General features: G+C 46.9%; 10 non-coding genes and 1 pseudogene across 10 annotated transcripts; all 11 read right to left on the bottom strand.

Annotated features, from left to right (window-relative positions):
• Positions 1 to 1,562: 1,562 nt before the first annotated feature.
• LOC130320841 (U2 spliceosomal RNA) lies at positions 1,563 to 1,780 on the bottom strand (annotated as a pseudogene).
• Positions 1,781 to 3,856: 2,076 nt separating this feature from the next.
• Positions 3,857 to 4,047, bottom strand: LOC130320797 (U2 spliceosomal RNA). The gene has a single exon (XR_008866644.1). It is a non-coding gene; the product is annotated as a U2 spliceosomal RNA (small nuclear RNA).
• A 2,076-nt stretch (positions 4,048 to 6,123) lies between these two features.
• Positions 6,124 to 6,314, bottom strand: LOC130320712 (U2 spliceosomal RNA). The gene has a single exon (XR_008866568.1). It is a non-coding gene; the product is annotated as a U2 spliceosomal RNA (small nuclear RNA).
• Positions 6,315 to 8,400: 2,086 nt separating this feature from the next.
• On the bottom strand, positions 8,401 to 8,591 carry LOC130320752 (U2 spliceosomal RNA). Its single transcript, XR_008866603.1, has one exon. It is a non-coding gene; the product is annotated as a U2 spliceosomal RNA (small nuclear RNA).
• A 2,082-nt stretch (positions 8,592 to 10,673) lies between these two features.
• Positions 10,674 to 10,864, bottom strand: LOC130320751 (U2 spliceosomal RNA). The gene has a single exon (XR_008866602.1). It is a non-coding gene; the product is annotated as a U2 spliceosomal RNA (small nuclear RNA).
• Positions 10,865 to 12,938: 2,074 nt separating this feature from the next.
• LOC130320749 (U2 spliceosomal RNA) lies at positions 12,939 to 13,129 on the bottom strand. The gene has a single exon (XR_008866600.1). It is a non-coding gene; the product is annotated as a U2 spliceosomal RNA (small nuclear RNA).
• A 2,068-nt stretch (positions 13,130 to 15,197) lies between these two features.
• LOC130320747 (U2 spliceosomal RNA) lies at positions 15,198 to 15,388 on the bottom strand. The gene has a single exon (XR_008866599.1). It is a non-coding gene; the product is annotated as a U2 spliceosomal RNA (small nuclear RNA).
• A 2,073-nt stretch (positions 15,389 to 17,461) lies between these two features.
• On the bottom strand, positions 17,462 to 17,652 carry LOC130320746 (U2 spliceosomal RNA). Its single transcript, XR_008866598.1, has one exon. It is a non-coding gene; the product is annotated as a U2 spliceosomal RNA (small nuclear RNA).
• A 2,087-nt stretch (positions 17,653 to 19,739) lies between these two features.
• Positions 19,740 to 19,930, bottom strand: LOC130320745 (U2 spliceosomal RNA). Its single transcript, XR_008866597.1, has one exon. It is a non-coding gene; the product is annotated as a U2 spliceosomal RNA (small nuclear RNA).
• A 2,091-nt stretch (positions 19,931 to 22,021) lies between these two features.
• LOC130320744 (U2 spliceosomal RNA) lies at positions 22,022 to 22,212 on the bottom strand. Its single transcript, XR_008866596.1, has one exon. It is a non-coding gene; the product is annotated as a U2 spliceosomal RNA (small nuclear RNA).
• A 2,098-nt stretch (positions 22,213 to 24,310) lies between these two features.
• LOC130320743 (U2 spliceosomal RNA) lies at positions 24,311 to 24,501 on the bottom strand. Its single transcript, XR_008866595.1, has one exon. It is a non-coding gene; the product is annotated as a U2 spliceosomal RNA (small nuclear RNA).
• Between the last annotated feature and the right edge of the window lie 352 nt (positions 24,502 to 24,853).

The raw sequence follows: 24,853 nt of genomic DNA, 5'->3' as shown, positions 1-24,853 counted from the left end.
CGACTGGAACTGCTGCACAGGGGCCTGTGAGGCCTCTTTTCCGGAACCTTTGCCGCTACCTTGGGAAGTTTTCATCGCTTGTTCCCCAGCAAGCGTTGCTGAGGACTGTTGCTCCAACTTCCCCATCGATCGACGATGGCCAGTTTTACCCACCGGGTCCACTGCTGGCGGGGCAGCAAACCCTGGTTTGGCGCCACTTATCTTCTTGGCCCTGTCCTGTATAGGCGGAGTAACAGGACCGGGCTCAGACCTGGCCACCTGGCTCCCCTTCCGGCGGGCTTTCACCGGGGCCTCTTCGTCCGGAGCAGGGCGACCCTGGGCCAAGCCAGTACCTGGCTTATGCTGCAATTTTGGGTCCACCTTTGCCCCCACCGAGGCCCGTCGGCTGCCACCCGCCACAGGTGAGCCCCCTTCAGAAGTTTCGGCGGGCTCTTGAGCCAGGTAGGAAGTCGATCGACGTCTTTCAATTTCCCGGGCAGTAAACTCGATTACCCGCCCGGGCTTCGTGGAATCCCCATGGCCTCCCCCTAGCACTACCACCGGTGGGCCCCCCGATGGAGCACCAGAGGTCTTGGGCCTGGACCCATCAGTACCTGCCATCTGGGGTTTGGGCATCTTAAAAAAGGACGTCTTTTGTCCTGTCCCCTCTTTGGGTGGGCCCAGCCTTGACCCACCCATCGTAGTTTTTGCTTTATGGGGACAGGAATTAAAATCGTGATTTTCCTCTCCGCAGAGGTTGCACCTTATCGTATGGCTACATCTTGAGGCTATGTGACCTTCTTGGCCACACCTATTGCAGCGAATCACACGCTCCGCGCCGCAGGTCTCCTGGGTGTGGCCAAACCTCAAGCAATTTCGGCAATACATAGGCATTTGAGGATAGAACAAGAAGCCCCGAACTCTCCCGATGGCAAAATTTGGGGGCGGATGGCAAAGACCCCCAATACCACCGGGATCCTTACGGAGCTTGACCCAGAACTTCCTCTTGCCGTTCCAGAACCGCACGGAGTTCAAGATTTTGTTTGCGAATCGCACCTCTTCGCAGTATCGCCGAAGAAAAGTGGCTATATCCTCCGTGGTCACATAAGGGCTGTGCATAGCCACCACCAACGGTATATGTTCCTCACCATAGAGGAACTGGAACGAAAGACCGTCGAGTCGATCGTCCCTCTGGTCCGCACCAGACAAGGTTGCATAGATGTTATCGCAACACGCCGTGGCCGTGAAGGTGACGGTATACAGGCCACGGCTTTCCTGGTCATTTAGACACAGGATGTCCTCCCTATTGAGGCGGAAGTAGTCAAGAAGAATCACCTCCGCAATGAAGCGGAGGTTCTTCAACTGACGATGGCTCTCCGACACCTCTATGCGGATGGTATTTCGCATCGACATTTCCCCAGAGGGGAAAGCCCAGGAGAACGGCATCTTCCACACCCAGGGACTAAGCCCCTTCCCCAATAGCAGCAGGGGCTCGGAATCCCGCTATAAAAGCGGAACCCTTACCCAAGGCAGAGGTCGGGGGTACCCTAGGTGCTTCCGAAGCTACAGGTAACGCTCAACGTACCGAAAATGCCTTCTGAGACACAAGGTCCCAGAGACAGGGGGATCGCAACCCGTTGTCCGTGGACTAAGCCCGCTCCCCAATAGCAGCAAGGGGGTGAAGTCCCTCCGTAAGGAGAGACAATCCCCCAAGGCCGAGAAGCGGGGTACCACAGACACCTTCCGACCAGACCAAATGCAGATACTACACTTGATCTTAGCCAAAAGGCCGAGAAGCGATAACCGTGAAAGGGGCGGGCCCAACAAGGTGCCCTTCATGGGCACTATCACTGCTTGCTGTCAGGGAGGCTGCCAGACAATTTTCCATGCACACTCTGGGCTGGGGGGCAGTCAACTACCAGTACACACAGCAGAACCTAAACCCATACCATTATTGCTAAGCAGCAAGACAGGGGCCCATTGCACTCCCACGGGGCCTTTTTAAATGCAATCCATAACCCGGATTTGCCAGGAACCCTTCTTACTCCTCCTACTTGCATGTGACACTGGGCTTAGGATCTGCATAGGAAACACACACACAAGCACACACCTACCTTTGTTGCCTGCAGATGCCTCCTTGGCTGTCCCCAAACGGTATCAAACCAACACCCACGGGAAGCTGTAAGCATAGAGGACATGCCTGCACCCCATTGGACTTACCTGTGTGGGTTAAACCCGGGTTATTTGACAACCTATGGCGGTGATGGTTCTGCTCAGGCAGAGCAGTGCTGATGCTCCTCATAAAGCTGTCGCTGCTGTGAAGGTTCTAGGTGACATCACAAATCCCTATGGTTACATACACAACAAAGCTGGGTTGTTGTTGTTTACACTCTGCAAGGCCTGTGGAAGTGAGTGACATCATAGCACTGTAGTTCTGAGGGTTCTAGATGGATGCAACAATCTCCTGTTGCTTCTATGAAGGCCATAATAGACGACATCACCAAACAGCTCCATAGTCACATACACAGCAAAGGAGAGATGTTGTTTACACCTAGTGATGTCAGTGGTATTGAGTGACATCACAGCACAGTGCTAAGGCTCCTGGGCCTGGACACAGCAGCGGCTGCAATATCTCAACGGAGAATACGTTTATATATATGTGTGTGTGTGCGCGTATATATATATATATATATATATATATATATATATATATATATATATTTCTCCGCCGAAATCACTTTTAAACCCATTTCCACCTTTTTTTCCCTTCTCTTCCTCTTACTTTTTTTTCACGTTTTTTTTACGTTTTTCTCCTTTTCGCCTCTTTTCTGGGCGTATTATTCTTCTTTTTTTTCGTCTAATGCATACCCCATCAGTGCAGCAATGCTTATTCAATACCGCCAGCAGATGGAGACACTGGGGGATAATTTTCTAAGGATTTATACTGATTTTTCCTGTCTGAATTTGTCGCACAGAAAGTTGCAGGCCAAATATGTGTGACATTTCTGCGACTTTAGCTTCTAGAGCATTTTTACAACATTATACATAGGTGCTGAATACATAAAAAGCGACTGTTCAGCGACAGACAAGTCGCATCGGCTGAAAGTAGGCCAGAATGTCAGTCCATGTTGGAGCAGGTTTAGATACAGTCTAAAGTATAGATCTCAAAGTCTGTGCACAGAATTTAGCAAGGGCCTCGCACCTTCTGATGCATCAGGTAGGTGCACAATAGCATAGCCTAACCCTCTGTACTTTGGTCTATATTGATGCGGGACATAGACAGCCAGCTGATGACCAATCCATTAGTGCAATGGATGGCTGGAAGCATTTGTCTTTGCCTTTGCAATACCACAGAAGCAATGCATGGTCAATGTACAGCAATGACACACCTGTGTGAACAGCCAGGAGACCCCCCCCCCCCCCATGTTATGTTACATAGTTACATAGTTAGTACGGTCGAAAAAAGACATATGTCCATCAAGTTCAACCAGGGAATTAAGGGGTAGGGGTGTGGCGCGATATTGGGGAAGGGATGAGATTTTATATTTCTTCATAAGCATTAATCTTATTTTGTCAATTAGGAACATTCAGCACCCACCCGCTATCAAGGCAGCTGCCTATCATGTCATGCCCTACCTGCACAGGTGTGCTGGCTACTCAAATGATCCAATTAAGGAGGCCATTTAGTCAGCAGCAGCAGAAGTCCTGTGCCTGGACGCTCCAACAGCGGCCAGACACAAGCAGAAGCAGAAGCAGCAGCAGCACCACCTTTTGTTTTTTGGCTGCAGCAGCAGCAAGGCCCACAGGGCTGGCTAGCTGGCTAGCCAGCAAGCAGGTAGCAATGAAAGTAGGAATCTTTCTTTTTAACCCTGTAAGGGGGTGGTGCACTGTACGCGAAGATACTGCCATATCGGGTCAATGCATAGGGCGACGGAAGCAAGCTTCGAAATCGGCCCCCGTTCTCAAAAATCCATTTAATATATGGTCCCCAGATAGGGGACGTATCAGATATTAAACTGATAAGAACAGATACTACACTTGATCTTAGCCAAAAGGCCGAGAAGCGATAACCGTGAAAGGGGCGGGCCCAACAAGGTGCCCTTCATGGGCACTATCACTGCTTGCTGTCAGGGAGGCTACCAGACAATTTTCCATGCACACTCTGGGCTGGGGGGCAGTCAACCACCAGTACACACAGCAGAACCTAAACCCATACCATTATTGCTAAGCAGCAAGACAGGGGCCCATTGCACTCCCACGGGGCCTTTTTAAATGCAATCCATAACCCGGATTTGCCAGGAACCCTTCTTACTCCTCCTACTTGCATGTGACACTGGGCTTAGGATCTGCATAGGAAACACACACACAAGCACACACCTACCTTTGTTGCCTGCAGATGCCTCCTTGGCTGTCCCCAAACGGTATCAAACCAACACCCACGGGAAGCTGTAAGCATAGAGGACATGCCTGCACCCCATTGGACTTACCTGTGTGGGTTAAACCCGGGTTATTTGACAACCTATGGCGGTGATGGTTCTGCTCAGGCAGAGCAGTGCTGATGCTCCTCATAAAGCTGTCGCTGCTGTGAAGGTTCTAGGTGACATCACAAATCCCTATGGTTACATACACAACAAAGCTGGGTTGTTGTTGTTTACACTCTGCAAGGCCTGTGGAAGTGAGTGACATCATAGCACTGTAGTTCTGAGGGTTCTAGATGGATGCAACAATCTCCTGTTGCTTCTATGAAGGCCATAATAGACGACATCACCAAACAGCTCCATAGTCACATACACAGCAAAGGAGAGATGTTGTTTACACCTAGTGATGTCAGTGGTATTGAGTGACATCACAGCACAGTGCTAAGGCTCCTGGGCCTGGACACAGCAGCGGCTGCAATATCTCAACGGAGAATACGTTTATATATATGTGTGTGTGTGCGCGTATATATATATATATATATATATATATATATATATATTTCTCCGCCGAAATCACTTTTAAACCCATTTCCACCTTTTTTTCCCTTCTCTTCCTCTTACTTTTTTTTCACGTTTTTTTACGTTTTTCTCCTTTTCGCCTCTTTTCTGGGCGTATTATTCTTCTTTTTCTTCTTTTTTTTCGTCTAATGCATACCCCATCAGTGCAGCAATGCTTATTCAATACCGCCAGCAGATGGAGACACTGGGGGATAATTTTCTAAGGATTTATACTGATTTTTCCTGTCTGAATTTGTCGCACAGAAAGTTGCAGGCCAAATATGTGTGACATTTCTGCGACTTTAGCTTCTAGAGCATTTTTACAACATTATACATAGGTGCTGAATACATAAAAAGCGACTGTTCAGCGACAGACAAGTCGCATCGGCTGAAAGTAGGCCAGAATGTCAGTCCATGTTGGAGCAGGTTTAGATACAGTCTAAAGTATAGATCTCAAAGTCTGTGCACAGAATTTAGCAAGGGCCTCGCACCTTCTGATGCATCAGGTAGGTGCACAATAGCATAGCCTAACCCTCTGTACTTTGGTCTATATTGATGCGGGACATAGACAGCCAGCTGATGACCAATCCATTAGTGCAATGGATGGCTGGAAGCATTTGTCTTTGCCTTTGCAATACCACAGAAGCAATGCATGGTCAATGTACAGCAATGACACACCTGTGTGAACAGCCAGGAGACCCCCCCCCCCCCCCCATGTTATGTTACATAGTTACATAGTTAGTACGGTCGAAAAAAGACATATGTCCATCAAGTTCAACCAGGGAATTAAGGGGTAGGGGTGTGGCGCGATATTGGGGAAGGGATGAGATTTTATATTTCTTCATAAGCATTAATCTTATTTTGTCAATTAGGAACATTCAGCACCCACCCGCTATCAAGGCAGCTGCCTATCATGTCATGCCCTACCTGCACAGGTGTGCTGGCTACTAAAATGATCCAATTAAGGAGGCCATTTAGTCAGCAGCAGCAGAAGTCCTGTGCCTGGACGCTCCAACAGCGGCCAGACACAAGCAGAAGCAGAAGCAGCAGCAGCACCACCTTTTGTTTTTTGGCTGCAGCAGCAGCAAGGCCCACAGGGCTGGCTAGCTGGCTAGCCAGCAAGCAGGTAGCAATGAAAGTAGGAATCTTTCTTTTTAACCCTGTAAGGGGGTGGTGCACTGTACCCGAAGATACTGCCATATCGGGTCAATGCATAGGGCGACGGAAGCAAGCTTCGAAATCGGCCCCCATTCTCAAAAATCCATTTAATATATGGTCCCCAGATAGGGGACGTATCAGATATTAAACTGATAAGAACAGATACTACACTTGATCTTAGCCAAAAGGCCGAGAAGCGATAACCGTGAAAGGGGCGGGCCCAACAAGGTGCCCTTCATGGGCACTATCACTGCTTGCTGTCAGGGAGGCTGCCAGACAATTTTCCATGCACACTCTGGGCTGGGGGGCAGTCAACCACCAGTACACACAGCAGAACCTAAACCCATACCATTATTGCTAAGCAGCAAGACAGGGGCCCATTGCACTCCCACGGGGCCTTTTTAAATGCAATCCATAACCCGGATTTGCCAGGAACCCTTCTTACTCCTCCTACTTGCATGTGACACTGGGCTTAGGATCTGCATAGGAAACACACACACAAGCACACACCTACCTTTGTTGCCTGCAGATGCCTCCTTGGCTGTCCCCAAACGGTATCAAACCAACACCCACGGGAAGCTGTAAGCATAGAGGACATGCCTGCACCCCATTGGACTTACCTGTGTGGGTTAAACCCGGGTTATTTGACAACCTATGGCGGTGATGGTTCTGCTCAGGCAGAGCAGTGCTGATGCTCCTCATAAAGCTGTCGCTGCTGTGAAGGTTCTAGGTGACATCACAAATCCCTATGGTTACATACACAACAAAGCTGGGTTGTTGTTGTTTACACTCTGCAAGGCCTGTGGAAGTGAGTGACATCATAGCACTGTAGTTCTGAGGGTTCTAGATGGATGCAACAATCTCCTGTTGCTTCTATGAAGGCCATAATAGACGACATCACCAAACAGCTCCATAGTCACATACACAGCAAAGGAGAGATGTTGTTTACACCTAGTGATGTCAGTGGTATTGAGTGACATCACAGCACAGTGCTAAGGCTCCTGGGCCTGGACACAGCAGCGGCTGCAATATCTCAACGGAGAATACGTTTATATATATGTGTGTGTGTGCGCGTATATATATATATATATATATATATATATATATATATATATATATATTTCTCCGCCGAAATCACTTTTAAACCCATTTCCACCTTTTTTTCCCTTCTCTTCCTCTTACTTTTTTTTCACGTTTTTTTACGTTTTTCTCCTTTTCGCCTCTTTTCTGGGCGTATTATTCTTCTTTTTCTTCTTTTTTTTCGTCTAATGCATACCCCATCAGTGCAGCAATACTTATTCAATACCGCCAGCAGATGGAGACACTGGGGGATAATTTTCTAAGGATTTATACTGATTTTTCCTGTCTGAATTTGTCGCACAGAAAGTTGCAGGCCAAATATGTGTGACATTTCTGCGACTTTAGCTTCTAGAGCATTTTTACAACATTATACATAGGTGCTGAATACATAAAAAGCGACTGTTCAGCGACAGACAAGTCGCATCGGCTGAAAGTAGGCCAGAATGTCAGTCCATGTTGGAGCAGGTTTAGATACAGTCTAAAGTATAGATCTCAAAGTCTGTGCACAGAATTTAGCAAGGGCCTCGCACCTTCTGATGCATCAGGTAGGTGCACAATAGCATAGCCTAACCCTCTGTACTTTGGTCTATATTGATGCGGGACATAGACAGCCAGCTGATGACCAATCCATTAGTGCAATGGATGGCTGGAAGCATTTGTCTTTGCCTTTGCAATACCACAGAAGCAATGCATGGTCAATGTACAGCAATGACACACCTGTGTGAACAGCCAGGAGACCCCCCCCCCCCCCCCATGTTATGTTACATAGTTACATAGTTAGTACGGTCGAAAAAAGACATATGTCCATCAAGTTCAACCAGGGAATTAAGGGGTAGGGGTGTGGCGCGATATTGGGGAAGGGATGAGATTTTATATTTCTTCATAAGCATTAATCTTATTTTGTCAATTAGGAACATTCAGCACCCACCCGCTATCAAGGCAGCTGCCTATCATGTCATGCCCTACCTGCACAGGTGTGCTGGCTACTAAAATGATCCAATTAAGGAGGCCATTTAGTCAGCAGCAGCAGAAGTCCTGTGCCTGGACGCTCCAACAGCGGCCAGACACAAGCAGAAGCAGAAGCAGCAGCAGCACCACCTTTTGTTTTTTGGCTGCAGCAGCAGCAAGGCCCACAGGGCTTGCTAGCTGGCTAGCCAGCAAGCAGGTAGCAATGAAAGTAGGAATCTTTCTTTTTAACCCTGTAAGGGGGTGGTGCACTGTACCCGAAGATACTGCCATATCGGGTCAATGCATAGGGCGACGGAAGCAAGCTTCGAAATCGGCCCCCGTTCTCAAAAATCCATTTAATATATGGTCCCCAGATAGGGGACGTATCAGATATTAAACTGATAAGAACAGATACTACACTTGATCTTAGCCAAAAGGCCGAGAAGCGATAACCGTGAAAGGGGCGGGCCCAACAAGGTGCCCTTCATGGGCACTATCACTGCTTGCTGTCAGGGAGGCTACCAGACAATTTTCCATGCACACTCTGGGCTGGGGGGCAGTCAACCACCAGTACACACAGCAGAACCTAAACCCATACCATTATTGCTAAGCAGCAAGACAGGGGCCCATTGCACTCCCACGGGGCCTTTTTAAATGCAATCCATAACCCGGATTTGCCAGGAACCCTTCTTACTCCTCCTACTTGCATGTGACACTGGGCTTAGGATCTGCATAGGAAACACACACACAAGCACACACCTACCTTTGTTGCCTGCAGATGCCTCCTTGGCTGTCCCCAAACGGTATCAAACCAACACCCACGGGAAGCTGTAAGCATAGAGGACATGCCTGCACCCCATTGGACTTACCTGTGTGGGTTAAACCCGGGTTATTTGACAACCTATGGCGGTGATGGTTCTGCTCAGGCAGAGCAGTGCTGATGCTCCTCATAAAGCTGTCGCTGCTGTGAAGGTTCTAGGTGACATCACAAATCCCTATGGTTACATACACAACAAAGCTGGGTTGTTGTTGTTTACACTCTGCAAGGCCTGTGGAAGTGAGTGACATCATAGCACTGTAGTTCTGAGGGTTCTAGATGGATGCAACAATCTCCTGTTGCTTCTATGAAGGCCATAATAGACGACATCACCAAACAGCTCCATAGTCACATACACAGCAAAGGAGAGATGTTGTTTACACCTAGTGATGTCAGTGGTATTGAGTGACATCACAGCACAGTGCTAAGGCTCCTGGGCCTGGACACAGCAGCGGCTGCAATATCTCAACGGAGAATACGTTTATATATATGTGTGTGTGTGCGCGTATATATATATATATATATATATATATATATATATATATATATATTTCTCCGCCGAAATCACTTTTAAACCCATTTCCACCTTTTTTTCCCTTCTCTTCCTCTTACTTTTTTTTCACGTTTTTTTACGTTTTTCTCCTTTTCGCCTCTTTTCTGGGCGTATTATTCTTCTTTTTCTTCTTTTTTTTCGTCTAATGCATACCCCATCAGTGCAGCAATGCTTATTCAATACCGCCAGCAGATGGAGACACTGGGGGATAATTTTCTAAGGATTTATACTGATTTTTCCTGTCTGAATTTGTCGCACAGAAAGTTGCAGGCCAAATATGTGTGACATTTCTGCGACTTTAGCTTCTAGAGCATTTTTACAACATTATACATAGGTGCTGAATACATAAAAAGCGACTGTTCAGCGACAGACAAGTCGCATCGGCTGAAAGTAGGCCAGAATGTCAGTCCATGTTGGAGCAGGTTTAGATACAGTCTAAAGTATAGATCTCAAAGTCTGTGCACAGAATTTAGCAAGGGCCTCGCACCTTCTGATGCATCAGGTAGGTGCACAATAGCATAGCCTAACCCTCTGTACTTTGGTCTATATTGATGCGGGACATAGACAGCCAGCTGATGACCAATCCATTAGTGCAATGGATGGCTGGAAGCATTTGTCTTTGCCTTTGCAATACCACAGAAGCAATGCATGGTCAATGTACAGCAATGACACACCTGTGTGAACAGCCAGGAGACCCCCCCCCCCCCCATGTTATGTTACATAGTTACATAGTTAGTACGGTCGAAAAAAGACATATGTCCATCAAGTTCAACCAGGGAATTAAGGGGTAGGGGTGTGGCGCGATATTGGGGAAGGGATGAGATTTTATATTTCTTCATAAGCATTAATCTTATTTTGTCAATTAGGAACATTCAGCACCCACCCGCTATCAAGGCAGCTGCCTATCATGTCATGCCCTACCTGCACAGGTGTGCTGGCTACTCAAATGATCCAATTAAGGAGGCCATTTAGTCAGCAGCAGCAGAAGTCCTGTGCCTGGACGCTCCAACAGCGGCCAGACACAAGCAGAAGCAGAAGCAGCAGCAGCACCACCTTTTGTTTTTTGGCTGCAGCAGCAGCAAGGCCCACAGGGCTGGCTAGCTGGCTAGCCAGCAAGCAGGTAGCAATGAAAGTAGGAATCTTTCTTTTTAACCCTGTAAGGGGGTGGTGCACTGTACCCGAAGATACTGCCATATCGGGTCAATGCATAGGGCGACGGAAGCAAGCTTCGAAATCGGCCCCCGTTCTCAAAAATCCATTTAATATATGGTCCCCAGATAGGGGACGTATCAGATATTAAACTGATAAGAACAGATACTACACTTGATCTTAGCCAAAAGGCCGAGAAGCGATAACCGTGAAAGGGGCGGGCCCAACAAGGTGCCCTTCATGGGCACTATCACTGCTTGCTGTCAGGGAGGCTGCCAGACAATTTTCCATGCACACTCTGGGCTGGGGGGCAGTCAACCACCAGTACACACAGCAGAACCTAAACCCATACCATTATTGCTAAGCAGCAAGACAGGGGCCCATTGCACTCCCACGGGGCCTTTTTAAATGCAATCCATAACCCGGATTTGCCAGGAACCCTTCTTACTCCTCCTACTTGCATGTGACACTGGGCTTAGGATCTGCATAGGAAACACACACACAAGCACACACCTACCTTTGTTGCCTGCAGATGCCTCCTTGGCTGTCCCCAAACGGTATCAAACCAACACCCACGGGAAGCTGTAAGCATAGAGGACATGCCTGCACCCCATTGGACTTACCTGTGTGGGTTAAACCCGGGTTATTTGACAACCTATGGCGGTGATGGTTCTGCTCAGGCAGAGCAGTGCTGATGCTCCTCATAAAGCTGTCGCTGCTGTGAAGGTTCTAGGTGACATCACAAATCCCTATGGTTACATACACAACAAAGCTGGGTTGTTGTTGTTTACACTCTGCAAGGCCTGTGGAAGTGAGTGACATCATAGCACTGTAGTTCTGAGGGTTCTAGATGGATGCAACAATCTCCTGTTGCTTCTATGAAGGCCATAATAGACGACATCACCAAACAGCTCCATAGTCACATACACAGCAAAGGAGAGATGTTGTTTACACCTAGTGATGTCAGTGGTATTGAGTGACATCACAGCACAGTGCTAAGGCTCCTGGGCCTGGACACAGCAGCGGCTGCAATATCTCAACGGAGAATACGTTTATATATATGTGTGTGTGTGCGCGTATATATATATATATATATATATATATATATATATATATATATTTCTCCGCCGAAATCACTTTTAAACCCATTTCCACCTTTTTTTCCCTTCTCTTCCTCTTACTTTTTTTTCACGTTTTTTTACGTTTTTCTCCTTTTCGCCTCTTTTCTGGGCGTATTATTCTTCTTTTTTTTCGTCTAATGCATACCCCATCAGTGCAGCAATGCTTATTCAATACCGCCAGCAGATGGAGACACTGGGGGATAATTTTCTAAGGATTTATACTGATTTTTCCTGTCTGAATTTGTCGCACAGAAAGTTGCAGGCCAAATATGTGTGACATTTCTGCGACTTTAGCTTCTAGAGCATTTTTACAACATTATACATAGGTGCTGAATACATAAAAAGCGACTGTTCAGCGACAGACAAGTCGCATCGGCTGAAAGTAGGCCAGAATGTCAGTCCATGTTGGAGCAGGTTTAGATACAGTCTAAAGTATAGATCTCAAAGTCTGTGCACAGAATTTAGCAAGGGCCTCGCACCTTCTGATGCATCAGGTAGGTGCACAATAGCATAGCCTAACCCTCTGTACTTTGGTCTATATTGATGCGGGACATAGACAGCCAGCTGATGACCAATCCATTAGTGCAATGGATGGCTGGAAGCATTTGTCTTTGCCTTTGCAATACCACAGAAGCAATGCATGGTCAATGTACAGCAATGACACACCTGTGTGAACAGCCAGGAGACCCCCCCCCCCCCCCCCATGTTATGTTACATAGTTACATAGTTAGTACGGTCGAAAAAAGACATATGTCCATCAAGTTCAACCAGGGAATTAAGGGGTAGGGGTGTGGCGCGATATTGGGGAAGGGATGAGATTTTATATTTCTTCATAAGCATTAATCTTATTTTGTCAATTAGGAACATTCAGCACCCACCCGCTATCAAGGCAGCTGCCTATCATGTCATGCCCTACCTGCACAGGTGTGCTGGCTACTCAAATGATCCAATTAAGGAGGCCATTTAGTCAGCAGCAGCAGAAGTCCTGTGCCTGGATGCTCCAACAGCGGCCAGACACAAGCAGAAGCAGAAGCAGCAGCAGCACCACCTTTTGTTTTTTGGCTGCAGCAGCAGCAAGGCCCACAGGGCTGGCTAGCTGGCTAGCCAGCAAGCAGGTAGCAATGAAAGTAGGAATCTTTCTTTTTAACCCTGTAAGGGGGTGGTGCACTGTACCCGAAGATACTGCCATATCGGGTCAATGCATAGGGCGACGGAAGCAAGCTTCGAAATCGGCCCCCGTTCTCAAAAATCCATTTAATATATGGTCCCCAGATAGGGGACGTATCAGATATTAAACTGATAAGAACAGATACTACACTTGATCTTAGCCAAAAGGCCGAGAAGCGATAACCGTGAAAGGGGCGGGCCCAACAAGGTGCCCTTCATGGGCACTATCACTGCTTGCTGTCAGGGAGGCTACCAGACAATTTTCCATGCACACTCTGGGCTGGGGGGCAGTCAACCACCAGTACACACAGCAGAACCTAAACCCATACCATTATTGCTAAGCAGCAAGACAGGGGCCCATTGCACTCCCACGGGGCCTTTTTAAATGCAATCCATAACCCGGATTTGCCAGGAACCCTTCTTACTCCTCCTACTTGCATGTGACACTGGGCTTAGGATCTGCATAGGAAACACACACACAAGCACACACCTACCTTTGTTGCCTGCAGATGCCTCCTTGGCTGTCCCCAAACGGTATCAAACCAACACCCACGGGAAGCTGTAAGCATAGAGGACATGCCTGCACCCCATTGGACTTACCTGTGTGGGTTAAACCCGGGTTATTTGACAACCTATGGCGGTGATGGTTCTGCTCAGGCAGAGCAGTGCTGATGCTCCTCATAAAGCTGTCGCTGCTGTGAAGGTTCTAGGTGACATCACAAATCCCTATGGTTACATACACAACAAAGCTGGGTTGTTGTTGTTTACACTCTGCAAGGCCTGTGGAAGTGAGTGACATCATAGCACTGTAGTTCTGAGGGTTCTAGATGGATGCAACAATCTCCTGTTGCTTCTATGAAGGCCATAATAGACGACATCACCAAACAGCTCCATAGTCACATACACAGCAAAGGAGAGATGTTGTTTACACCTAGTGATGTCAGTGGTATTGAGTGACATCACAGCACAGTGCTAAGGCTCCTGGGCCTGGACACAGCAGCGGCTGCAATATCTCAACGGAGAATACGTTTATATATATGTGTGTGTGTGCGTGTATATATATATATATATATATATATATATATATTTCTCCGCCGAAATCACTTTTAAACCCATTTCCACCTTTTTTTCCCTTCTCTTCCTCTTACTTTTTTTTTCACGTTTTTTTACGTTTTTCTCCTTTTCGCCTCTTTTCTGGGCGTATTATTCTTCTTTTTCTTCTTTTTTTTCGTCTAATGCATACCCCATCAGTGCAGCAATGCTTATTCAATACCGCCAGCAGATGGAGACACTGGGGGATAATTTTCTAAGGATTTATACTGATTTTTCCTGTCTGAATTTGTCGCACAGAAAGTTGCAGGCCAAATATGTGTGACATTTCTGCGACTTTAGCTTCTAGAGCAGTTTTACAACATTATACATAGGTGCTGAATACATAAAAAGCGACTGTTCAGCGACAGACAAGTCGCATCGGCTGAAAGTAGGCCAGAATGTCAGTCCATGTTGGAGCAGGTTTAGATACAGTCTAAAGTATAGATCTCAAAGTCTGTGCACAGAATTTAGCAAGGGCCTCGCACCTTCTGATGCATCAGGTAGGTGCACAATAGCATAGCCTAACCCTCTGTACTTTGGTCTATATTGATGCGGGACATAGACAGCCAGCTGATGACCAATCCATTAGTGCAATGGATGGCTGGAAGCATTTGTCTTTGCCTTTGCAATACCACAGAAGCAATGCATGGTCAATGTACAGCAATGACACACCTGTGTGAACAGCCAGGAGACCCCCCCCCCCATGTTATGTTACATAGTTACATAGTTAGTACGGTCGAAAAAAGACATATGTCCATCAAGTTCAACCAGGGAATTAAGGGGTAGGGGTGTGGCGCGATATTGGGGAAGGGATGAGATTTTATATTTCTTCATAAGCATTAATCTTATTTTGTCAATTAGGAACATTCAGCACCCACCCGCTATCAAGGCAGCTGCCTATCATGTCATGCCCTACCTGCACAGGTGTGCTGGCTACTCAAATGATCCAATTAAGGAGGCCATTTAGTCAGCAGCAGCAGAAGTCCTGTGCCTGGACGCTCCAACAGCGGCCAGACACAAGCAGAAGCAGAAGCAGCAGCAGCACCACCTTTTGTTTTTTGGCTGCAGCAGCAGCAAGGCCCACAGGGCTGGCTAGCTGGCTAGCCAGCAAGCAGGTAGCAATGAAAGTAGGAATCTTTCTTTTTAACCCTGTAAGGGGGTGGTGCACTGTACCCGAAGATACTGCCATATCGGGTCAATGCATAGGGCGACGGAAGCAAGCTTCGAAATCGGCCCCCGTTCTCAAAAATCCATTTAATATATGGTCCCCAGATAGGGGACGTATCAGATATTAAACTGATAAGAACAGATACTACACTTGATCTTAGCCAAAAGGCCGAGAAGCGATAACCGTGAAAGGGGCGGGCCCAACAAGGTGCCCTTCATGGGCACTATCACTGCTTGCTGTCAGGGAGGCTGCCAGACAATTTTCCATGCACACTCTGGGCTGGGGGGCAGTCAACCACCAGTACACACAGCAGAACCTAAACCCATACCATTATTGCTAAGCAGCAAGACAGGGGCCCATTGCACTCCCACAGGGCCTTTTTAAATGCAATCCATAACCCGGATTTGCCAGGAACCCTTCTTACTCCTCCTACTTGCATGTGACACTGGGCTTAGGATCTGCATAGGAAACACACACACAAGCACACACCTACCTTTGTTGCCTGCAGATGCCTCCTTGGCTGTCCCCAAACGGTATCAAACCAACACCCACGGGAAGCTGTAAGCATAGAGGACATGCCTGCACCCCATTGGACTTACCTGTGTGGGTTAAACCCGGGTTATTTGACAACCTATGGCGGTGATGGTTCTGCTCAGGCAGAGCAGTGCTGATGCTCCTCATAAAGCTGTCGCTGCTGTGAAGGTTCTAGGTGACATCACAAAACCCTATGGTTACATACACAACAAAGTTGGGTTGTTGTTGTTTACACTCTGCAAGGCCTGTGGAAGTGAGTGACATCATAGCACTGTAGTTCTGAGGGTTCTAGATGGATGCAACAATCTCCTGTTGCTTCTATGAAGGCCATAATAGACGACATCACCAAACAGCTCCATAGTCACATACACAGCAAAGGAGAGATGTTGTTTACACCTAGTGATGTCAGTGGTATTGAGTGACATCACAGCACAGTGCTAAGGCTCCTGGGCCTGGACACAGCAGCGGCTGCAATATCTCAACGGAGAATACGTTTATATATATGTGTGTGTGTGCGCGTATATATATATATATATATATATATATATATATATATATTTCTCCGCCGAAATCACTTTTAAACCCATTTCCACCTTTTTTTCCCTTCTCTTCCTCTTACTTTTTTTTCACGTTTTTTTACGTTTTTCTCCTTTTCGCCTCTTTTCTGGGCGTATTATTCTTCTTTTTTTTCGTCTAATGCATACCCCATCAGTGCAGCAATGCTTATTCAATACCGCCAGCAGATGGAGACACTGGGGGATAATTTTCTAAGGATTTATACTGATTTTTCCTGTCTGAATTTGTCGCACAGAAAGTTGCAGGCCAAATATGTGTGACATTTCTGCGACTTTAGCTTCTAGAGCATTTTTACAACATTATACATAGGTGCTGAATACATAAAAAGCGACTGTTCAGCGACAGACAAGTCGCATCGGCTGAAAGTAGGCCAGAATGTCAGTCCATGTTGGAGCAGGTTTAGATACAGTCTAAAGTATAGATCTCAAAGTCTGTGCACAGAATTTAGCAAGGGCCTCGCACCTTCTGATGCATCAGGTAGGTGCACAATAGCATAGCCTAACCCTCTGTACTTTGGTCTATATTGATGCGGGACATAGACAGCCAGCTGATGACCAATCCATTAGTGCAATGGATGGCTGGAAGCATTTGTCTTTGCCTTTGCAATACCACAGAAGCAATGCATGGTCAATGTACAGCAATGACACACCTGTGTGAACAGCCAGGAGACCCCCCCCCCCCCCCCCATGTTATGTTACATAGTTACATAGTTAGTACGGTCGAAAAAAGACATATGTCCATCAAGTTCAACCAGGGAATTAAGGGGTAGGGGTGTGGCGCGATATTGGGGAAGGGATGAGATTTTATATTTCTTCATAAGCATTAATCTTATTTTGTCAATTAGGAACATTCAGCACCCACCCGCTATCAAGGCAGCTGCCTATCATGTCATGCCCTACCTGCACAGGTGTGCTGGCTACTAAAATGATCCAATTAAGGAGGCCATTTAGTCAGCAGCAGCAGAAGTCCTGTGCCTGGACGCTCCAACAGCGGCCAGACACAAGCAGAAGCAGAAGCAGCAGCAGCAGCACCACCTTTTGTTTTTTGGCTGCAGCAGCAGCAAGGCCCACAGGGCTGGCTAGCTGGCTAGCCAGCAAGCAGGTAGCAATGAAAGTAGGAATCTTTCTTTTTAACCCTGTAAGGGGGTGGTGCACTGTACCCGAAGATACTGCCATATCGGGTCAATGCATAGGGCGACGGAAGCAAGCTTCGAAATCGGCCCCCGTTCTCAAAAATCCATTTAATATATGGTCCCCAGATAGGGGACGTATCAGATATTAAACTGATAAGAACAGATACTACACTTGATCTTAGCCAAAAGGCCGAGAAGCGATAACCGTGAAAGGGGCGGGCCCAACAAGGTGCCCTTCATGGGCACTATCACTGCTTGCTGTCAGGGAGGCTACCAGACAATTTTCCATGCACACTCTGGGCTGGGGGGCAGTCAACCACCAGTACACACAGCAGAACCTAAACCCATACCATTATTGCTAAGCAGCAAGACAGGGGCCCATTGCACTCCCACGGGGCCTTTTTAAATGCAATCCATAACCCGGATTTGCCAGGAACCCTTCTTACTCCTCCTACTTGCATGTGACACTGGGCTTAGGATCTGCATAGGAAACACACACACAAGCACACACCTACCTTTGTTGCCTGCAGATGCCTCCTTGGCTGTCCCCAAACGGTATCAAACCAACACCCACGGGAAGCTGTAAGCATAGAGGACATGCCTGCACCCCATTGGACTTACCTGTGTGGGTTAAACCCGGGTTATTTGACAACCTATGGCGGTGATGGTTCTGCTCAGGCAGAGCAGTGCTGATGCTCCTCATAAAGCTGTCGCTGCTGTGAAGGTTCTAGGTGACATCACAAATCCCTATGGTTACATACACAACAAAGCTGGGTTGTTGTTGTTTACACTCTGCAAGGCCTGTGGAAGTGAGTGACATCATAGCACTGTAGTTCTGAGGGTTCTAGATGGATGCAACAATCTCCTGTTGCTTCTATGAAGGCCATAATAGACGACATCACCAAACAGCTCCATAGTCACATACACAGCAAAGGAGAGATGTTGTTTACACCTAGTGATGTCAGTGGTATTGAGTGACATCACAGCACAGTGCTAAGGCTCCTGGGCCTGGACACAGCAGCGGCTGCAATATCTCAACGGAGAATACGTTTATATATATGTGTGTGTGTGCGCGTATATATATATATATATATATATATATATATATATATTTCTCCGCCGAAATCACTTTTAAACCCATTTCCACCTTTTTTTCCCTTCTCTTCCTCTTACTTTTTTTTCACGTTTTTTTACGTTTTTCTCCTTTTCGCCTCTTTTCTGGGCGTATTATTCTTCTTTTTCTTCTTTTTTTTCGTCTAATGCATACCCCATCAGTGCAGCAATGCTTATTCAATACCGCCAGCAGATGGAGACACTGGGGGATAATTTTCTAAGGATTTATACTGATTTTTCCTGTCTGAATTTGTCGCACAGAAAGTTGCAGGCCAAATATGTGTGACATTTCTGCGACTTTAGCTTCTAGAGCATTTTTACAACATTATACATAGGTGCTGAATACATAAAAAGCGACTGTTCAGCGACAGACAAGTCGCATCGGCTGAAAGTAGGCCAGAATGTCAGTCCATGTTGGAGCAGGTTTAGATACAGTCTAAAGTATAGATCTCAAAGTCTGTGCACAGAATTTAGCAAGGGCCTCGCACCTTCTGATGCATCAGGTAGGTGCACAATAGCATAGCCTAACCCTCTGTACTTTGGTCTATATTGATGCGGGACATAGACAGCCAGCTGATGACCAATCCATTAGTGCAATGGATGGCTGGAAGCATTTGTCTTTGCCTTTGCAATACCACAGAAGCAATGCATGGTCAATGTACAGCAATGACACACCTGTGTGAACAGCCAGGAGACCCCCCCCTCCCCCCCCCATGTTATGTTACATAGTTACATAGTTAGTACGGTCGAAAAAAGACATATGTCCATCAAGTTCAACCAGGGAATTAAGGGGTAGGGGTGTGGCGCGATATTGGGGAAGGGATGAGATTTTATATTTCTTCATAAGCATTAATCTTATTTTGTCAATTAGGAACATTCAGCACCCACCCGCTATCAAGGCAGCTGCCTATCATGTCATGCCCTACCTGCACAGGTGTGCTGGCTACTCAAATGATCCAATTAAGGAGGCCATTTAGTCAGCAGCAGCAGAAGTCCTGTGCCTGGACGCTCCAACAGCGGCCAGACACAAGCAGAAGCAGAAGCAGCAGAAGCAGCAGCAGCACCACCTTTTGTTTTTTGGCTGCAGCAGCAGCAAGGCCCACAGGGCTGGCTAGCTGGCTAGCCAGCAAGCAGGTAGCAATGAAAGTAGGAATCTTTCTTTTTAACCCTGTAAGGGGGTGGTGCACTGTACCCGAAGATACTGCCATATCGGGTCAATGCATAGGGCGACGGAAGCAAGCTTCGAAATCGGCCCCCGTTCTCAAAAATCCATTTAATATATGGTCCCCAGATAGGGGACGTATCAGATATTAAACTGATAAGAACAGATACTACACTTGATCTTAGCCAAAAGGCCGAGAAGCGATAACCGTGAAAGGGGCGGGCCCAACAAGGTGCCCTTCATGGGCACTATCACTGCTTGCTGTCAGGGAGGCTGCCAGACAATTTTCCATGCACACTCTGGGCTGGGGGGCAGTCAACCACCAGTACACACAGCAGAACCTAAACCCATACCATTATTGCTAAGCAGCAAGACAGGGGCCCATTGCACTCCCACGGGGCCTTTTTAAATGCAATCCATAACCCGGATTTGCCAGGAACCCTTCTTACTCCTCCTACTTGCATGTGACACTGGGCTTAGGATCTGCATAGGAAACACACACACAAGCACACACCTACCTTTGTTGCCTGCAGATGCCTCCTTGGCTGTCCCCAAACGGTATCAAACCAACACCCACGGGAAGCTGTAAGCATAGAGGACATGCCTGCACCCCATTGGACTTACCTGTGTGGGTTAAACCCGGGTTATTTGACAACCTATGGCGGTGATGGTTCTGCTCAGGCAGAGCAGTGCTGATGCTCCTCATAAAGCTGTCGCTGCTGTGAAGGTTCTAGGTGACATCACAAATCCCTATGGTTACATACACAACAAAGCTGGGTTGTTGTTGTTTACACTCTGCAAGGCCTGTGGAAGTGAGTGACATCATAGCACTGTAGTTCTGAGGGTTCTAGATGGATGCAACAATCTCCTGTTGCTTCTATGAAGGCCATAATAGACGACATCACCAAACAGCTCCATAGTCACATACACAGCAAAGGAGAGATGTTGTTTACACCTAGTGATGTCAGTGGTATTGAGTGACATCACAGCACAGTGCTAAGGCTCCTGGGCCTGGACACAGCAGCGGCTGCAATATCTCAACGGAGAATACGTTTATATATATGTGTGTGTGTGCGCGTATATATATATATATATATATATATATATATATATATATATTTCTCCGCCGAAATCACTTTTAAACCCATTTCCACCTTTTTTTCCCTTCTCTTCCTCTTACTTTTTTTTCACGTTTTTTTACGTTTTTCTCCTTTTCGCCTCTTTTCTGGGCGTATTATTCTTCTTTTTCTTCTTTTTTTTCGTCTAATGCATACCCCATCAGTGCAGCAATGCTTATTCAATACCGCCAGCAGATGGAGACACTGGGGGATAATTTTCTAAGGATTTATACTGATTTTTCCTGTCTGAATTTGTCGCACAGAAAGTTGCAGGCCAAATATGTGTGACATTTCTGCGACTTTAGCTTCTAGAGCATTTTTACAACATTATACATAGGTGCTGAATACATAAAAAGCGACTGTTCAGCGACAGACAAGTCGCATCGGCTGAAAGTAGGCCAGAATGTCAGTCCATGTTGGAGCAGGTTTAGATACAGTCTAAAGTATAGATCTCAAAGTCTGTGCACAGAATTTAGCAAGGGCCTCGCACCTTCTGATGCATCAGGTAGGTGCACAATAGCATAGCCTAACCCTCTGTACTTTGGTCTATATTGATGCGGGACATAGACAGCCAGCTGATGACCAATCCATTAGTGCAATGGATGGCTGGAAGCATTTGTCTTTGCCTTTGCAATACCACAGAAGCAATGCATGGTCAATGTACAGCAATGACACACCTGTGTGAACAGCCAGGAGACCCCCCCCTCCCCCCCCCATGTTATGTTACATAGTTACATAGTTAGTACGGTCGAAAAAAGACATATGTCCATCAAGTTCAACCAGGGAATTAAGGGGTAGGGGTGTGGCGCGATATTGGGGAAGGGATGAGATTTTATATTTCTTCATAAGCATTAATCTTATTTTGTCAATTAGGAACATTCAGCACCCACCCGCTATCAAGGCAGCTGCCTATCATGTCATGCCCTACCTGCACAGGTGTGCTGGCTACTCAAATGATCCAATTAAGGAGGCCATTTAGTCAGCAGCAGCAGAAGTCCTGTGCCTGGACGCTCCAACAGCGGCCAGACACAAGCAGAAGCAGAAGCAGCAGAAGCAGCAGCAGCACCACCTTTTGTTTTTTGGCTGCAGCAGCAGCAAGGCCCACAGGGCTGGCTAGCTGGCTAGCCAGCAAGCAGGTAGCAATGAAAGTAGGAATCTTTCTTTTTAACCCTGTAAGGGGGTGGTGCACTGTACCCGAAGATACTGCCATATCGGGTCAATGCATAGGGCGACGGAAGCAAGCTTCGAAATCGGCCCCCGTTCTCAAAAATCCATTTAATATATGGTCCCCAGATAGGGGACGTATCAGATATTAAACTGATAAGAACAGATACTACACTTGATCTTAGCCAAAAGGCCGAGAAGCGATAACCGTGAAAGGGGCGGGCCCAACAAGGTGCCCTTCATGGGCACTATCACTGCTTGCTGTCAGGGAGGCTGCCAGACAATTTTCCATGCACACTCTGGGCTGGGGGGCAGTCAACCACCAGTACACACAGCAGAACCTAAACCCATACCATTATTGCTAAGCAGCAAGACAGGGGCCCATTGCACTCCCACGGGGCCTTTTTAAATGCAATCCATAACCCGGATTTGCCAGGAACCCTTCTTACTCCTCCTACTTGCATGTGACACTGGGCTTAGGATCTGCATAGGAAACACACACACAAGCACACACCTACCTTTGTTGCCTGCAGATGCCTCCTTGGCTGTCCCCAAACGGTATCAAACCAACACCCACGGGAAGCTGTAAGCATAGAGGACATGCCTGCACCCCATTGGACTTACCTGTGTGGGTTAAACCCGGGTTATTTGACAACCTATGGCGGTGATGGTTCTGCTCAGGCAGAGCAGTGCTGATGCTCCTCATAAAGCTGTCGCTGCTGTGAAGGTTCTAGGTGACATCACAAATCCCTATGGTTACATACACAACAAAGCTGGGTTGTTGTTGTTTACACTCTGCAAGGCCTGTGGAAGTGAGTGACATCATAGCACTGTAGTTCTGAGGGTTCTAGATGGATGCAACAATCTCCTGTTGCTTCTATGAAGGCCATAATAGACGACATCACCAAACAGCTCCATAGTCACATACACAGCAAAGGAGAGATGTTGTTTACACCTAGTGATGTCAGTGGTATTGAGTGACATCACAGCACAGTGCTAAGGCTCCTGGGCCTGGACACAGCAGCGGCTGCAATATCTCAACGGAGAATACGTTTATATATATGTGTGTGTGTGCGCGTATATATATATATATATATATATATATATATATATATATATATATATTTCTCCGCCGAAATCACTTTTAAACCCATTTCCACCTTTTTTTCCCTTCTCTTCCTCTTACTTTTTTTTCACGTTTTTTAACGTTTTTCTCCTTTTCGCCTCTTTTCTGGGCGTATTATTCTTCTTTTTCTTCTTTTTTTTCGTCTAATGCATACCCCATCAGTGCAGCAATGCTTATTCAATACCGCCAGCAGATGGAGACACTGGGGGATAATTTTCTAAGGATTTATACTGATTTTTCCTGTCTGAATTTGTCGCACAGAAAGTTGCAGGCCAAATATGTGTGACATTTCTGCGACTTTAGCTTCTAGAGCATTTTTACAACATTATACATAGGTGCTGAATACATAAAAAGCGACTGTTCAGCGACAGACAAGTCGCATCGGCTGAAAGTAGGCCAGAATGTCAGTCCATGTTGGAGCAGGTTTAGATACAGTCTAAAGTATAGATCTCAAAGTCTGTGCACAGAATTTAGCAAGGGCCTTCGCACCTTCTGATGCATCAGGTAGGTGCACAATAGCATAGCCTAACCCTCTGTACTTTGGTCTATATTGATGCGGGACATAGACAGCCAGCTGATGACCAATCCATTAGTGCAATGGATGGCTGGAAGCATTTGTCTTTGCCTTTGCAATACAACAGAAGCAATGCATGGTCAATGTACAGCAATGACACACCTGTGTGAACAGCCAGGAGACCCCCCCCCCCCCCCCCCATGTTATGTTACATAGTTACATAGTTAGTACGGTCGAAAAAAGACATATGTCCATCAAGTTCAACCAGGGAATTAAGGGGTAGGGGTGTGGCGCGATATTGGGGAAGGGATGAGATTTTATATTTCTTCATAAGCATTAATCTTATTTTGTCAATTAGGAACATTCAGCACCCACCCGCTATCAAGGCAGCTGCCTATCATGTCATGCCCTACCTGCACAGGTGTGCTGGCTACTCAAATGATCCAATTAAGGAGGCCATTTAGTCAGCAGCAGCAGAAGTCCTGTGCCTGGACGCTCCAACAGCGGCCAGACACAAGCAGAAGCAGAAGCAGCAGAAGCAGCAGCAGCACCACCTTTTGTTTTTTGGCTGCAGCAGCAGCAAGGCCCACAGGGCTGGCTAGCTGGCTAGCCAGCAAGCAGGTAGCAATGAAAGTAGGAATCTTTCTTTTTAACCCTGTAAGGGGGTGGTGCACTGTACCCGAAGATACTGCCATATCGGGTCAATGCATAGGGCGACGGAAGCAAGCTTCGAAATCGGCCCCCGTTCTCAAAAATCCATTTAATATATGGTCCCCAGATAGGGGACGTATCAGATATTAAACTGATAAGAACAGATACTACACTTGATCTTAGCCAAAAGGCCGAGAAGCGATAACCGTGAAAGGGGCGGGCCCAACAAGGTGCCCTTCATGGGCACTATCACTGCTTGCTGTCAGGGAGGCTGCCAGACAATTTTCCATGCACACTCTGGGCTGGGGGGCAGTCAACCACCAGTACACACAGCAGAACCTAAACCCATACCATTATTGCTAAGCAGCAAGACAGGGGCCCATTGCACTCCCACGGGGCCTTTTTAAATGCAATCCATAACCCGGATTTGCCAGGAACCCTTCTTACTCCTCCTACTTGCATGTGACACTGGGCTTAGGATCTGCATAGGAAACACACACACAAGCACACACCTACCTTTGTTGCCTGCAGATGCCTCCTTGGCTGTCCCCAAAC

Source organism: Hyla sarda, unplaced genomic scaffold, assembly GCF_029499605.1.
Source record: "Hyla sarda isolate aHylSar1 unplaced genomic scaffold, aHylSar1.hap1 scaffold_222, whole genome shotgun sequence".
Lineage (NCBI taxonomy): Eukaryota > Metazoa > Chordata > Amphibia > Anura > Hylidae > Hyla > Hyla sarda.
The sequence above is the reverse complement of the archived record's forward strand: the minus strand, read 5'-3'. Positions and strand labels throughout refer to the sequence as shown.